This window comes from Amblyomma americanum, chromosome 1 (assembly GCF_052857255.1).
Source record: "Amblyomma americanum isolate KBUSLIRL-KWMA chromosome 1, ASM5285725v1, whole genome shotgun sequence".
Taxonomy (NCBI): Eukaryota; Metazoa; Arthropoda; class Arachnida; order Ixodida; family Ixodidae; genus Amblyomma; species Amblyomma americanum.
Window position 1 is genome coordinate 303,580,046 of NC_135497.1, and position 15,537 is coordinate 303,595,582.

A 15,537-nucleotide genomic window follows, 5' to 3' on the forward strand; every position below is an offset into this window, starting at 1 on the left:
CACCCTGGGGAAGCTTCCTCGGAATGGCGGTAATGCTGCTTCCTACCGTGCCTGGACACTTTAGCCACGAGAAGGCGCCGATTACCTATAGGGTACCGCAGCGCCAATACGGCACCTGAAAGGGGCTCAGTATGTGGTCAGCGCGCACGAACCGGACGCAGAGGCCGGCTGGCACCTCTAGGGCAAGGTGGCGGCAGAAAGCAGGTTAAGAGGGAGAAAATGTCTCTGCTCTCGAGAGACGAAGATGGAGAGCATCGCTCGATAGCGTGAGGGGGCCTCCTGAGGCTGTGCGAAGACGCCTTCCGGGCGTGCCAGTAAATGGCCTAGCTGCGAAGTGCGAACAGAGCGGAACCGTGCGCGCTCCATGCGCTTGCGAAAGTGCGGCTCTGAGGGGGGCTCTTTCTTCTTTGTTACGCGCCATGAAACGAAAAGAACAATTGGCGCCGGCGAGGCTTGCACCTTCCCTCGTGCTGCAAATGAAATGCTTATTCTTGGCCATAAAACATTATAGGTCATGATGATCTTAAGACAACCAAAAAAACTTTGGACATGTATAACTGCACCTTACCCAAGGGGCGGGTATGTACGTCTCTCTACTACCACCCCGTTTTTGTAGAAGTCTCTGGAAGAAGAGCCCCTAAGCATGGCTCTTCTCCCTCCAGCAGCAGCTAGAGGCTGTGTGCATCGAAGTCCCTATTATCTTTCCCATCAGCAGCGCTATTGACCACACTCACAAGGAAACTCTTCCGCTGCACCTAGAGGCATGCGTCGCATAGCTCTGGATATTTCAACTGACGCCGCGCTGTTACTGCCGTGAATAGAATGCAAAGCTGTCATCGAGACAGGCGTTTGCTGAAATCATTGGGCGCACTTTTTTCACTTTTTCTTCTTTGCCATAACCATCCTCGACTGAATAGTTATTGCAGTCGCCAATCGGGCCGCGTGTGAAATATTCTTGTGGCGCCACATCATGAAAGCATTCGTCGAGCATTTCTTCTTATCTAATCTCTGAATAACCGGGACACTCCAGTTACATTCTTGGTGAGCAAATAAAAACAATGGCGCTCTTTTCGAGAGCAGTCTGCGATGGCGATAAGGGTACGGGTTCAGAAAAAAATTGCACTAGAGTTATAGGACGCAGCAAGGACGCGTACGCTTTGTGAATTTGTGAAAGCAGCTACACTGCAGCCCTTCAAAAACGCTAATTTCCCGGCGCAGTAAGGCATGGGGAGTAATAAAAAAAAAGAAAGAAAAAGACGAAGAGGCTATTCTCGGCTACGAAAATTTTCACCGTGCTCTGTTTTATTTTCGCAGCCGCCCTTCCCGCGTCCGACTTTCACCGCCTCGGGGTTGGACTGGACACGGGGTGAAAGGCCGTGAAAGAAGAAGATGAATGCGAACAGTCGGCGCCGCGGTTGTCCCGTGGCTGATCCCCTGAACGACAGCCCACCCTGCGGAACGCGCTCTTTCTATGCGTCTCGGTGGTGAGCCATTCCTCCCCGCAGATGGTGTTAGTTCGCAGCGCCAAGCATGCTTGCTGTCGACTACGAAGACAGCAGTTTTCTCCCAAATCTTACTGTTGTGATCCTGTAGTAATTTCGACACAAAATCTTTGTCTTTTCATGTATTTTGTCTTATGTTCTATGCACAGAATGGCTTCCCACCATTCCGTGATAAGTGCGGTCTACTTTTTCACTTTTCTCCTTTCAAAAAATTGCGCCGTTATTGTCTCTGTGCGTGTGCGTGCGTTTGGGGGGGGGGGGGGGGGGCGTGTGATCTGACCGAGCCTAGTGCAAATGCGCAGATCAACCACGCGGTGAGCCTCCATCAAATCAGGCCCTCCCTATCTTTTCTCTTGCCCCTCTCGGAATAGAGAGTTATCATAAAACGAAGCCTCTTTATCAAATAGCAATAAAGACGGCTGGCTGGCTGACTCAATGTGGCTGACCTTTTCAGATGAAATCTGGTTCCATTAGTTCCCTCGTTATTTGATCTCGGTGGCAAAAGAAAATATTTGTGTGGGCAACTAATGGCGCGCACTTTTTTTCGCTATCCTAGTAATGATCTTTAAAGTGAGAATACCTTGGTTCGGAGAATAGTTTCAGGAGTTCGCGTTGACGAATGTTGAGGCAACGACCAGTCTGTCCTATATATATACTTCTCGGCCGTTGTACAAGGGTCTACCACGTGGCTGATGAGTCTGCTTAACAAATACTGCTTGAAAGTGCTCTCCCCATGTGCACTCTAGGCTCTGCAAGGCCGCATGACTCTTGTGCATAAAACTGTCTTTCTCAATAAGAAAAAAATAGCTGTGAGTCAGCTCTCGCCTTTTCCACCCACAATGCACTGTTACTGACAAGTACAGCTTTCCATCCTACTTAAGTGTATCTGTTTATGTACAGAAATTGAGCCAAAAGAGTTCTTTTTTTTTTTTTTACACAGAAGTATCGTGTCAATGCTGGTTTGATAAACTTACAAAAAAATTTTTTGCTTTAAATGCATTGAAATACAAATCATTGACCGCTATACATATATCTCTTACAAAATTCGACTACTTTTTTATATTAAAACTAGTACGAGATAAAAAGGCACATTTAAAGACTAGGATATGTTTATGAAAGGTTAAATTGCTCTTGCATCTGTCGGCACACGCTCTCATGTATTGCCCCAGAAATGACTACTGGGCCTCCTTTATTCCGCGCACCAACAGCCGAGTGTGTATGGCAGCAATGAATAACGAAACGCCCATCAAGTTGGAACATAATCATAGACAACAGCGCAACGGCTCTAGGCCAAAGAAGGACGCGTAAGGAAGGGCGGAAAGAACGAACACGGCGCTGTGGTCTATGAATACGTCCAAACCACAGTACCAACTAGCCCAACATTTAACACTTCCGAAGTCCATGAAATGTTCGTATAGGCGGCGGCAGATATATGCACACGTAACTATGATCATGGCCTCTTTTCTCCCCCTCTCCCTCCCCACTTTCCTTCTATTTTCTTCTTATTTTGTTCGTTGCGTTACTCCACACTATACTCAGGCGAGCTGGGAGATTAGCAGCAATCTGCAGCCCGTAAAGTCAGGTTTCAGGCAGTCTGCCCGCGCTATATCAACGGGCTTATGCACGCTAGCTATAGGACGGCTCCTCACTTCTCATCGAACCGCCCTCATAGTGCGCATGCGTCCCCAGAAAACCACCTCCGTGTCCCCATACACCGCGTGCTATGGGAGCGCATGCCACAGTATCTGTAAGGAGCTAAAGATAAAACCATCAGCTCGGGAGATAACGTGAGAACCCCGGGAAACACACAATAAATACGAGCTTACCTGCGACACTTGAGCTGACGGGAAGAACACCACAAGCAGCAGCAGCAGCAGCAGCCACATTCTATCCGAGCGGGTGTAATGCTGCCACGCACATAAAGACTCGGAGGGCCACACACTGCGATAGAGATCAGCCAGACAGATCGACGCTCTTGCCGCTGCGCTAGGACCGCCTCCGCCGTATTCTCGAGCGATAACGCGAGCATCGGTCGGGTCATTAGTCCTCCTACTGCCAGCAGTTCGGGTCACCGTTTCGGGGTGCATCTTTCCTTCCCTCCAGCCCACGTTTTATTTATGAAAAAGCTGGACTTTTTTGTTTTTCTTTTACTACTGGCGTTGCCTGAAGCGAGCATAGCCGCGTACGTGCGAGCAAAATCGTAATTCGCGGATTGGTCATGCACGTTAGTGCACACCTCTCCGACGTGGCGGCAAAAGCTAAAAAAGGCAAAAAAATGGAGTAGGAGTGATGGTTTCACCAAGGTACCACTACTTTTTCGTTTTTTTTTTAATCTGCGTGATTGGACGTTCGCTGTGGCTCCTTATCTCTGGGCGTCTCCACAAAGTACTAAAGTTTAATATCTTTTTCAGCGTCGAGGTGGCCAGATCTGACGCTTATTCGCAGCTTTGAACTTGTAGTTTTATACTTCGGAGCATGCGACAGTGTCAACGATAGGTCTCGTCGCGGTTTTTCTTGTTCTTTTTTTCTTTCGTGCATGGGCGAACTGAAGTTTTCAAAGGAACGAGCCCACCGCTTTTCTTATTCTGCTGACGAGAATGAGACTCACAGGAACCTTAACATGGTATTGGAATCTTACGACACATTATTAAAAGAAACGGCCAACAGTCCTTCCCGTCAGTGCTGTAGCATATGTTAAGTTCGTCAGTAGCAGTAGGCAACAAAACGGCATAAGTGACGGACGCCAACAGTCACCGAAACCAAGGAGCAATGGGGATATTTAAACAAAAATAATTTGTGGCGGTCACCAATGGGAGAATAATGGGGTAATTATTTTAATGATAACTGATTAGAAAGCAGAACAAACAAGCACATGCCGCCTGTGGGATCCTAACCCACCGCCTCAAAAAAAAAAAAACACCCCCTATGTTCCTTGGTTTCTAGTGGCTGTTGGCTTCTGTCATGTATGTCATAACGAACCCCTCATTTCCCTTCCCTCGTCTGCTCAACCGGTATAAAGCTGGTTCTAATTTTGGCAAGAAAACTGGGAATAGATTGAGACAAAAATCGTAGGAATGTTGCATAACCTCGTAAAATCCATAGTCGGATACAACTCAGGAAAGAAGGAGAAGGTGCTTCTCGTTTGGAGGTCCTCCAGCCAATGGCGTCGACCGATTTTCATGACGCCGAGGTAAATCCAATGAAGCAGCGGTTAATCCCCTTTCATCTGCCGCACCCTGCGATGCCACGTTAGCAGGTCCAAGGGGCAGCAGGAGGTCATGAGTATCGGTCGACGCCATTGACTGGAGGCTCTCCTTTGAGGGGCATTTGCCGCTTCGTTCTTGAGATGTACCCGACTATATAGTGCTGCCATTGAGATGAATTGATAACGCAGCGAATGACCCCTCTCACAGGCCTGCGCCAAAACGAATATCGTCTCCAAGCGCCCTCGTCCAGGATCCGACAACAAAACAGACATCTCAATAAGCTGTCGAGAGCGGGCTGCATGCAAGGTCGTTGCGTTCGCTACAGACGTCGGTTGCCGAGATTCTCCCGAGAGGTTTTTTTTTTATATATATAGCCGCGTATAGCAACGTTGTTGGACTCGCGGACGCGTGCGAGGCCACTAGATATGCAGCGTGCCTGCGCGCCGCGCAATAAGACCTGACAACGGCGACTACTCGTTAAAATGAAAATTACAACCTTCGTATGCGGAGTCGGCGCAAGAAACGCCGCGAGGCAACGGAGGACCCTCGGGGCATCGGCGGCTCTCTTATATCCCGTTTTATGTGCGCGTGCATTTATTTTCGGCGCAGAGGCAGGTTCTATGTAATGAAGAAGCGATCGCATGCTCGTGCCGCTCCTCGCATGCGGCGTGCGCACTTAGCGGCCCGTAATTCTAATGGGCCCGGCTCGTGCCGTCGCGGCGTCCACTGACGTAACGGCTGTCGCGCGCCGGACCGCACGCCGCCGTCGGCGAGGGGAACAAAGACGACGGCGCCCAATCCTTTCGACGCTTCTCCTCGCTCGCTCTCCCCCTCTCGTGCCCGTCCGACCGCGACCGCTCTCAGATCGGCGGCGCTGATAGCGGCGCGAGCCACCTGACGGCTCGCCAGTGGGCAGGCACATCTCTTTTGGGGTAGGACACCGCGGACTTAAAGCGAGGTCGTTATGCCAGCCGCGATAAGATAGAGCCCTGTTTTCTAATTGAAAATTTTGAGCGCCATCCACTGTTATTGCGCGCTGAGGTGCCCGGCGAATACATTCGTTGACTTATACCCGCAACGAGCGTTCTGATTTGTTGATATGCAAATTACCCGGAACATTGAAATGTTTGATATTACCGCAATGGCTATCAGCTGTTAGCGCAACTTATGGCTCGTTTGGCTGCACTGAGGAACACACACACACACACACACACACACACACACACACACACACACACACACACACACACACACACACACACACACACACACACACACACACACACACACACACACACACACACACACACACACACACACACACACACACACACATACACACACACACACATACACACACACACACACGGCAGGAAGGCGAACGGACGGACAAATGCACAGACAGACGGGGTATGTGGCCATGGAAATCTGCGTTGGAGAAGCAATAAATGAAGTCATATGACTACTTCCGAAGGGAGAGACAACTGTTTAATCATTGTGCACATTTGTTTACTAACCAGCATGAATCGGAAAGTCAAGCGATTTGCATTTGTTTTTAGGAGGACAACATCGCTCACCTTTAGTCCTTATCAGCTTTACCTTTTTGGCAGCTATGGGTGCGCAGAGCTAAATATACGTGTTTGCTGTAAGAAAAAAAGGCGATGCCTTATTTCATCCAATTAGGACAATTATCGTTTACGTTTCTGTACTGAATTGCACATGAACGTACGTGATGTTCCTAACATGCCCGCACAATCTTTGCGTAGCGATTCTGGATGTTTTAAAACCAGGAGCCCTGCATGCAACCGTTCGGGGGAACTACAGCTAGAAGTTACGGTGGTTACACCTTACGTACTGTCGTCTTGCAGTGATGTATCGTTGCTTTCAAGTTTTCCCAGGCCACCAAGTTTCCTTCCAGCCGACCACCAGTAGCCGAGTATAACAGCCCTGGCACCGTTTCGCAGCTGTGAAGGAGCTGATAGCAAAAATCTCTCCTCCGCGCTCGGGAGTGCCGCGGATGCTGTACTAGACGCTCTGCAAGGTCCAGAGACAAACACAGTGGCCCGGGAATTTTGGAGAAGGACGCTGCATACCAGCGTCATTAAACCGTTTCCTCAGGTCATATGTGCTTCCGTAGCCAAGTCTCGTCACCATGCTATGCTTCCCTAAAAATTTCACTCTGCTTTGTATATAAACATGGAGCTCGCCGTTTCACGGCTTCTCTCATTGCGTTTTACGCCATCTCGCTTATTGCGTAACTCGCGTTGCCTCGTGGCGTTGGTGTACCATTCAGTGACTGGAGACGCTCGAATTCAGCCATCGTATAGGAAGCAGCGTGAGCTGTCATTGTTTTGTGTGTGACAAATCAAAAGGCCCGTGTTTGGTCTGGTGGACTGTCGTAGATTACAGTAGCAAAAAAAATTTTAGTAACAAAATGCTATACAAAGTGGGCTGACAACTGGCGCAGGCTTTTCCGAGCGAGAAGCCGCGTGTACAGTAAAATCCTTTTATGTATCGCGGTCAGCTGTCATGTATACACAGGCGCGTAGAAAAGTGGCGAGAACTCGTTAGGGTGTTTAACTGATTTCAAGTCTCTTTTTTGCAGAAAAAACGAGGATCAGTGAGGCATTGAGCGAGATTATCACCGGGAATGACAATTATGCTTACATCGCCGAGTTTTATCTCTGCAGCGCCTGACGGAGGTTCAACTGGCGCAGACTGCTCTGTTTACTTCTTCACGCGGATGTACAGAAGCGTGTTTCGTCTACTCTTGCTGCAAGCTACGGGCTCGTTCGAGCAATTTTTAGAACATTTAGAGAAGCAAGCTTAATGTCAGTCTTGCGACCCTTCGCCTCGTGTCAGTCCGATGAGCATGAAAAAAAGAAAAAGGTATCACTCGAAATTCGTGTCGATGACAGCAAAAAAGTATGTACGCCCTCTAAACCTTTGACAGGCGCCTCAAAATTACAAATAGTTTTTTTTTTTTTCGGAAAGGAAACATTTCAGATCTATGTATTTTTTTTTAGTGAAATGCATTTACCACAACGTTAACAATACAAGGCAATAAAAAAGTAAATGCAGGGATGAAAATTTATCGAGCACCCTGGAAAGTAAAATGGTGGAAATGCTCGCGTTAAGCTCATTAAGCCTCAGCAGCAGTTTTGATAACTGTGAAAAAACCTTTCAGAGCCTGCTTTTCAGAAAAGGGCCCATAGCAATTTCTACGACGATAACGGACGCTTAAACCCAAACTGTTTGAATGGCATTCGGTCAGGTGTTAACGGCGGCGTGCGCCCGGTTTTTCAGCCGTGGAGACGCGTTCGGCTCCCTTCTTCCTATCACATGCGGCCGCGTGATGCTTCTGTCGCCGCTCGGCGTGTCTCCGCTTCTCTGCCGCTTCGCACTTGGGGATTCGGACACCATTTGGCAGCATTCCAGTTATTCAACCACTGACAGGTTGCAGCACAAGTGGCGCCGATCATAAGTACAGGGTTCATCATCTGTACAAATACCGGTTGGACGGACAGTGCCGGCGTGGGTGAGAATACCGTACGAAAAGCGCTGAAATTGGTTTGCTGCTAAACGGAAGCCCGTAATCTCCGGTATTGATATTTGAAAGGGCACTCTTGCGATTGGATTAGTACGTTCCGCGACTTCATCACATCGGCCGGGCCGGTTGCCGAGCATTCTTGTTGTTGTTGTTGCCTCTGAAGGAACGTCACATACTCATGGACGGTGGGGAATTGGCTATAGTTTTGGGGCAGGCCTATAAGCGGAAGAAAAATTCACCCAGACGAGCTCAAACGGTTCATAATTAAAGATTGGGGAATCGGGAGTAATGCATTTTGAAATAGTTTAAGGTGAAATAAATGCAAGTGGAGAAAACAAATAAATGTGACCAAAAAGAAATTTAGAGAAAGGTAAAGAAAACAAGCCACACCAGGAATACGCCCGTAAGAAGGGGCGCATTGTGAGAGGCTGGAAGCTTGAGTTCAAGCCCCCTACGCGGGCTTCGAATAGAGGATTTATTTCGCAACTGATTTTCAACTGTTTTCTGGCAGGGTTCTTTTTCTTGAGGTCGCCAATTCTTGCGTTGCTGTTTCGCATTCCGACCACTGTGACGATGGGCAGTAGGCGTCGGACGCGCGTGCCAAGGAGTGTAGGCTAATTTTCTTTTTAATAGGTATCGTTGTAAAAATCGTATAGTGACATATACCGGCACCATCCTTTGTAAATTCGCTGGCTTCATTTCCGAAAGCGTCGGCATAGAGGCCCCATAGGCGCGGCGCTTTTAATCAGTGAAGTGAGTTCGTCCACCTCATTCGCAGGCGACTGCGTTCTGCAGCGAGTGTCCTTCCAAAGTTTCCAATTGCCGTGGTTGCGAATGACGCGATAACGGCGAGTGACACTCGCTCAAAGTGCACTTCACCTTGTCCGCCTAGCAATCCCGTTATCCGGATGCGCGGATCACATTTTCTCCGTTCCAGTCTATAGGAAGAAGTTATTACAATGCCAATCAGAGTTTTTCAAAAGTCATGAATGGAGGCGGAAGTTCGGCAAAAAAGCGTTGGCGCCTCATTTTGTCCCTGACACCTCATGCCAGCCAGCATCGCCGCAATGAGCCCCAACGGAGCGCTCGACGTACTTATTCGTTCGTTCGTCTGTGGCCGTCGATGTGAAACAGAATATGGATGTAATCATTTGAAGAACAAATAAACAGCCACGAAAGTTCGCTCCCGAAAGTTTCGCTGGGAGAGCGCACGTTTTTGCTTTGTGCTCTTTACCAGCCCCCGGGTGCTGATGTTTCCTTCACGCAGAAGTTGTATGTTCATTTCCAAACTTTTGACATCATGAGGATGATTGTAGCTGGGGATTTTAACTTACCTGATATAGAGTGGCAGCACATGCGCTACGAACTGTCCATTTCAGCGGTCTGTCTAATGAATTTAAAAGCCTTGAACAAACGGTATCAGAGTGCACTCGCGCAAATTCAATCCTAGATCTTTTGTTCACTGCAGACAATTTTAAGAATGCTGTAGTTAAAGTCGAACAAGGTATATCAGACCATGAACTGGTCTCTTTTGGTGGACTTGGTGCGTAAACAAGAAGGAAGCACCGAAACCGGCTATGATAAAAAATTTTCAAGGTCAGATGACATAGAAATAATGGATTACCTGGATTTACGTGTAGACGATACTGAAGACGACGGTAGGGCTTTATGGGATAAGTTTCGTGCTGCAGTTGATGTCTGCAGACAGATTTGTGCCCAGTAAAAAAAAGGAAGGCTAGGGAAATTCCTGGATAAACAGGGATATAATACAAACAAAATCTTAATTAAAGCGTCTAAGGAAGAGCCATAAAGCTGCATCATCTGAGTGTGTAGAATTAAAACATCGCTTATCAGATAAAATTGAACATATCAGGTTAAATTATTGCACTACCTTAACAACAGAACTTATTAAGACAGACCCTCAGAAGTTCTGGTGGCATCTAAGGAAGTTAAAGTTGAAGTAGTAAAACTAAAAATTCATGCAGAGACTATCACCGATCCAAAAGAAATTTCCCATTGTTTTAATGAGTACTTTCACACTGCCTTCTCGAGAAAAGAGGAATACGAATATCTAAAATTCAATTCTGATCGACTTGAAGGTCTGATGGTAACTAACGATGGTGTTGTAGATATGCTGTTAAAATTAAATATTCAGAAATCTTCTGAATGGGAAAATGTTCCAAACGGTCTTTTAAGGCGTTATGCTGAGCAGATTGCGGCCTTTTCGATTAAAGTGTTCAGGGTATCGCTCAAATTCGGTAAAATACCGGAAGACTGGAGGATGGGCCGGGTAGTAATGGTACATTAAACGGGAAACCGATTAGATTATGCCAACTATCGTCCAGTGTCGATTACTAGTACATGTTGTAAGCTTATAGAACATCTTGTTACAAATTAGATATCGGAATTTTTGACTTAAGCATTCTGTTTCACTGTCAACATGGTTTTCGAAAAGGCATGTATACAACCACACAGCTTGTCCTGACATTGTATTAGATTTCTCAAGTACTTGACACATCTGGCCAAATTGACATGCTATTTTCATATTTCAGCAAGGCCTTCGACAAGGTGCCTCATGCAAAAGGGATACATAAGCTAGAATTGCTCCCCCTGCCCTCATCCATTGCCCGATGGATCAGATCTTATTTGCAAAACAGGTAACAGTTCGTTTAAAAAAAAAATGCGCATCAGGAGTACTTACAGAGACCTCTGGAGTGCTTCTAGTGACCTCTGGAGTGCCCCAGGGCAGTGTGCTGGGGCCACGTTTGTTCTTATTTATGTAAATGATTTAGTTGATGCTGCGCGCGAAGACGTCACTATTTTATTTTGTTTGCAGATGACTGTGTTGTTTTTAAATAACTATGGTCGCAGGATAGTCATACTGCTTTGCGAAAAAACTCTTGTTAGTATCAATGAGTGATGCCCGCATTGGGGCATGGTCCTAAATGCTGAGAAAACAGTGCTTCTACCAGTGACGAGGAAGAAGTGTCCTAGTACGTTTACATATTTTCTACATCACATACCTATTTCTGAACCAACCAAACACAAATATTTAGGTGCCACGTTTACAAAGAAGCTCACTTTGTCTGATCACATAGCTGATATTTAAAATTATGCCCTACGTAAGCTCTGATTTCTTAAGAGAAAATTAAAAAAAAATTCCCAGTAAGTACTAAGCTTCGGGTATACAAGACATGTATACCTTTGAAAATGGAATACGCGGCAGCTGTGTGGGATCCTGACCTAAAAAAGATATACAGCGACTAAAAAATATTCAGAGGAAAGTTGTCAGACTTATTTTTTCAAACTATTATACGTAACATTCGCCGACATCGCGGATGAAACATAACGATATCCCCACACTAGACATACGCAAAAAGATTTGCAGACTTTAATTCTTACATGACTCTTGGACTGGTACTTCGAAAGTAGTTCTCCCTAAGCATGTGAAGCCCCTGCGTGCCAGGACTACAAGACAGAGTCATAAACGCTCTTTAGCACCTATTTTCGCTCGTACAGAATCGTTTAAAAAGTTTTTCCCCCGCGCTGTGGGTGAGTGAAATTCACTACCGCCTAGAGTTTTCGAGTCAACATATTTGTGGCTGGAGTAGAGCGTCTATTTTTGGTTGGTTAGAATTGGATCCCCTTTTATACCGTGCTTTGTGTACTTTACTGTGTTGCTTGTTTTTTTTATTAACACTACTTTTGTCCGGATGTTGTTCAAGTCGTTCTTTTACTGTCCCTCCTGCTAGGGCCAAAAAATGGCCTGCAGTATATTTGTAAATAAATAAATAAATAAATAAATAAATAAATAACGAGAAATTTAAAACAGATTCGGGGGGTCCGTAATAGCATTTGGACAACCTGGCTCTGAAGAATCGAGTTGCCACTGGACGCGTCAGCACGTCTAAACGCGCAAGAGAAACTGTCGAACAGAAACGGCACCATTTTTAAAAAACGCTGAGGCGCACGACTGCGGCTGTTTACTGCAGTGTCTTACACACGGTCAAGGGGCTACCTGTAGAGCTGCATTCTACCACTCGACTGTGACCATCAATAACGCTACACCGGAAGACCACGTGGAAGCGATGGTAGCACCTGGCCAACACCAACTTTCCGAATTACCGTTAGCGACTCACTTTCCGTCGCCACACTTGGCTCCCTTAGGGCGATACCCTGGGCTGTTTGGCAGCCATGCGGCGGTATACTTTGTAGTGCCACAAAGAGATGCGATACACGACGCTCTCGTGTATGCAGAGCTGCGTATAGCCATGCATGAATGCTGCAGCAGAGCGTGTGCACTAAAGAGCAACACGAATAGCGAAAAGAAATATCTTAACTACCCACGCAAAAGTTATTTTTTTGGCGAAAGGAGGATTAGGTGAGGAGCTCCTTTTGTTTAAAATAGTGACCAAAGCAAAAACCAACCATGTCCTTCATTTTGGTTGCTCGAGATAAGTCATGGAATTTCATTGTACGTGCTTAACTTCTACACATCGCGCTTCAATAGTACATGACAATAGTGCACAATAGCACTAGTTAACACGTGTGTACTAATACTACCACCATCGCTTAACCCTTTTTTTAACTGTCCTAATCCTTCTGCGCTTAAATTACAACGGATCCATGCATAAGGGCGCGCGTACTTTCGACTGTGCTTGTATAGATTTCGCGGGAACGCCACTGAAAATTTTCTACATTTATTGCTTTGTGCGAATTCTGATCCTTTCTTTCCGTGGTATTTTCCTGCAGGCACGAACGGAAAGGAATAGCAGCACCACCGAAATATGGTGTTGAAATTTGCAAGCACTTTCAGTTCAACGACAATTCAATGTGAAAAAAAAAAAATGCGCATCTCAGCTTGCCAGCATTTTTTTTTTCTTTCAGCCGCAGTTGCCTCCTACGTTCAACTGCAGTCGATGTAGCTGGCTGGAACGAATCACTCTTCAGTATTTGAGCAGTTCTTCCTGATCCGTTCAGGAGACAGGTGTGCTCATGACTCAGGCAAAAGAGCGAGCAGCTTTAGTAGTTTGCAGCCCTGTGTTTTACCTATGTGATCTTGTGCGGCTTCTATAGTACGGCAGCGGTGCATGCGAGGGTCCTCTCGCTCTGTGGCAGTTCCAGCATTTCGGAAAGGCTGCACGAATTCTACTTTCACTAAAAGAAAGCAGGAACGCAGATGCTTGCTACCGAATGGTATGGTATGGCACGGTATGTTTGGTTTAAGGTCCGAAAGTTGCACGGGGGCTGTCAATGAATGCAGGCTTTTTGTGCCAACAGCTGCCGGGGTCTGATCCCGCATCCTGGTTAAACAGCCGAACTGCATAACAGCCAAGCCACCGCGACATGTTAGTGTCCTAATCGAATGTGAGTGAAATATTCTGCAAAAGAGGGTTCCAGCTTCGCGGAGCCAGTTGTTAAAGCACGACAAAATATTGAAAGGCGCTTTCATTGGAATTGTCATTTCATGAACAGCTTGTAAGCATATACTGCCACATGCAACTTTACTGCCAGTGAGGTCGGTCATTCAAAAGTAAAGGAGCAAATGTGTGATAAGGTCAGCACGTCGGCATAACCAGAAGCGCACACTACTTTGTGAAGTTCCAGAAAGATTCACAGAATTCAACAGCAAATGCGCAGCTGGATATGACAGCTTGGCGGCACTTAAACACTCAAACAGGGCAGTTGTGTTAGCATCTAGCGCAAGCTTAATTTAAACTGCAACATGGCTTGTTCGGAGCGCGCATCTAAAAGGAACAAGTTTGCGACTACGATAAAAATGACACTAGAGGGAGAGAGAGAGAGAGAAGTGGTAGAGGAAAGGCAGAGAGGTTGACCATTAAAATGTTCCGGTTGGCTACCCTGCACTGGGGGAGAGGAGGCTTAAAAGAATAAGAAGTAGAGAAATGCGGTCCGTAGCAAGCACGACAGGCAATGACCCAAGCACTGTAAGTCACAGGCCGCCGCAGCTGTAGCCTGCACACCTTGAGGGCTGCCGACTGCTGCGACCTGTGTGGAACAGATCGAGGGCCCTCCATCACAAGGCAGCGCAGACGTTTCAGTGTCGAGAAAGGCTGCTTGCCGTTGCGGCTGATAATGTTGATGGCAACGTAAGCATCGGACTTCTTCTCGGAACTATGAGGCTGGAAGATGCACATTGTGCCAGCTATTGGACAGCTGCAAGCACTGGATTCAACAAATCCAGCATCTGCAGTGCATTCTGTGCAGCTGGCATGTGCAAGCTGGAAAGCAGCACATGCATGTCATTCACGATTGGCTTCAGCATTGCAATCACTTGCTCGTCTGCGACCTGGTCCGGTTTCTGACCCACTACCCGACCAGCAGGAGGCTCAACACACTGGGTGCGCGGTGACTGTTCTATCATTGAGGGTGTGCAGTGCTTCGAGAGCGATGGCCAAGTCACTTGCCGGTCCCGGTCTTGGACCGGAGTTGTGACTTGTGCTTGATTAGCAATGAGCCTGCCTTGGTCACTGCGGGTGTGTGTAGCTCCGGCAGGCATGGCCAAGGCCGATCTGCGACAACCGTCTGTGCCTCGCCAGTCGTATGTCTCCCAGTCCTTAAAGTAGTAGGCGGAGGGGGAGGACAAGTTGCGGAAATTCCTAGACGATCCTTTCCAATTCCCGCTTTAGAGGGTCTTTAGAAGGTCTAGAAGGATGCTTTAGAAGGTCTGTGACGAGGGCGACGACGTCGTCGCACATTAGCCGCAGATTCTCTGTGTGTGGAATTGTCTCTTGTCATTTGTTTGAGCATCGCCCTTTCCCTTTTCAGGTGAGGACAATCTTTTGAGGCAGCGTCATGAAGGCCGCGGCAATTGGCACACGTAAGGTCTGTTGCCCGGCAAGAATCGCCGCTGTGTGGCTGAGTACATCGTGGGCACACGATGGGGAAATTGCACACACTGCTCACGTGTCCTATCTTCATGCATTGCCGGCACCGGAGAGGCTTCGGGACGAAATGCCTAACTGCATTCCGAAAGTGTCCAGCCTTCACGGACATTGGAATGCAGTCCCCTTGGAAGGTCGACTTGATGCACTTTGTCCTCCCAAGACGCGGCGCTTGCAGTATAGTTACTCCGTCGGTAGCTGGTTGAATCAAAATGGGCAGATCAGAGTCGCGGATGGCTACGTCGATGTCGCAAATGACGCCTGCCGTAGTGCCACTGCCTAGAAGGATATAGGAAACGAACGCTGATGTCGCCGAGCGTTCTGATGTTGCTCAAACTCTAAAGCGCATTCGGGTCCATGACATCAATGGCGAC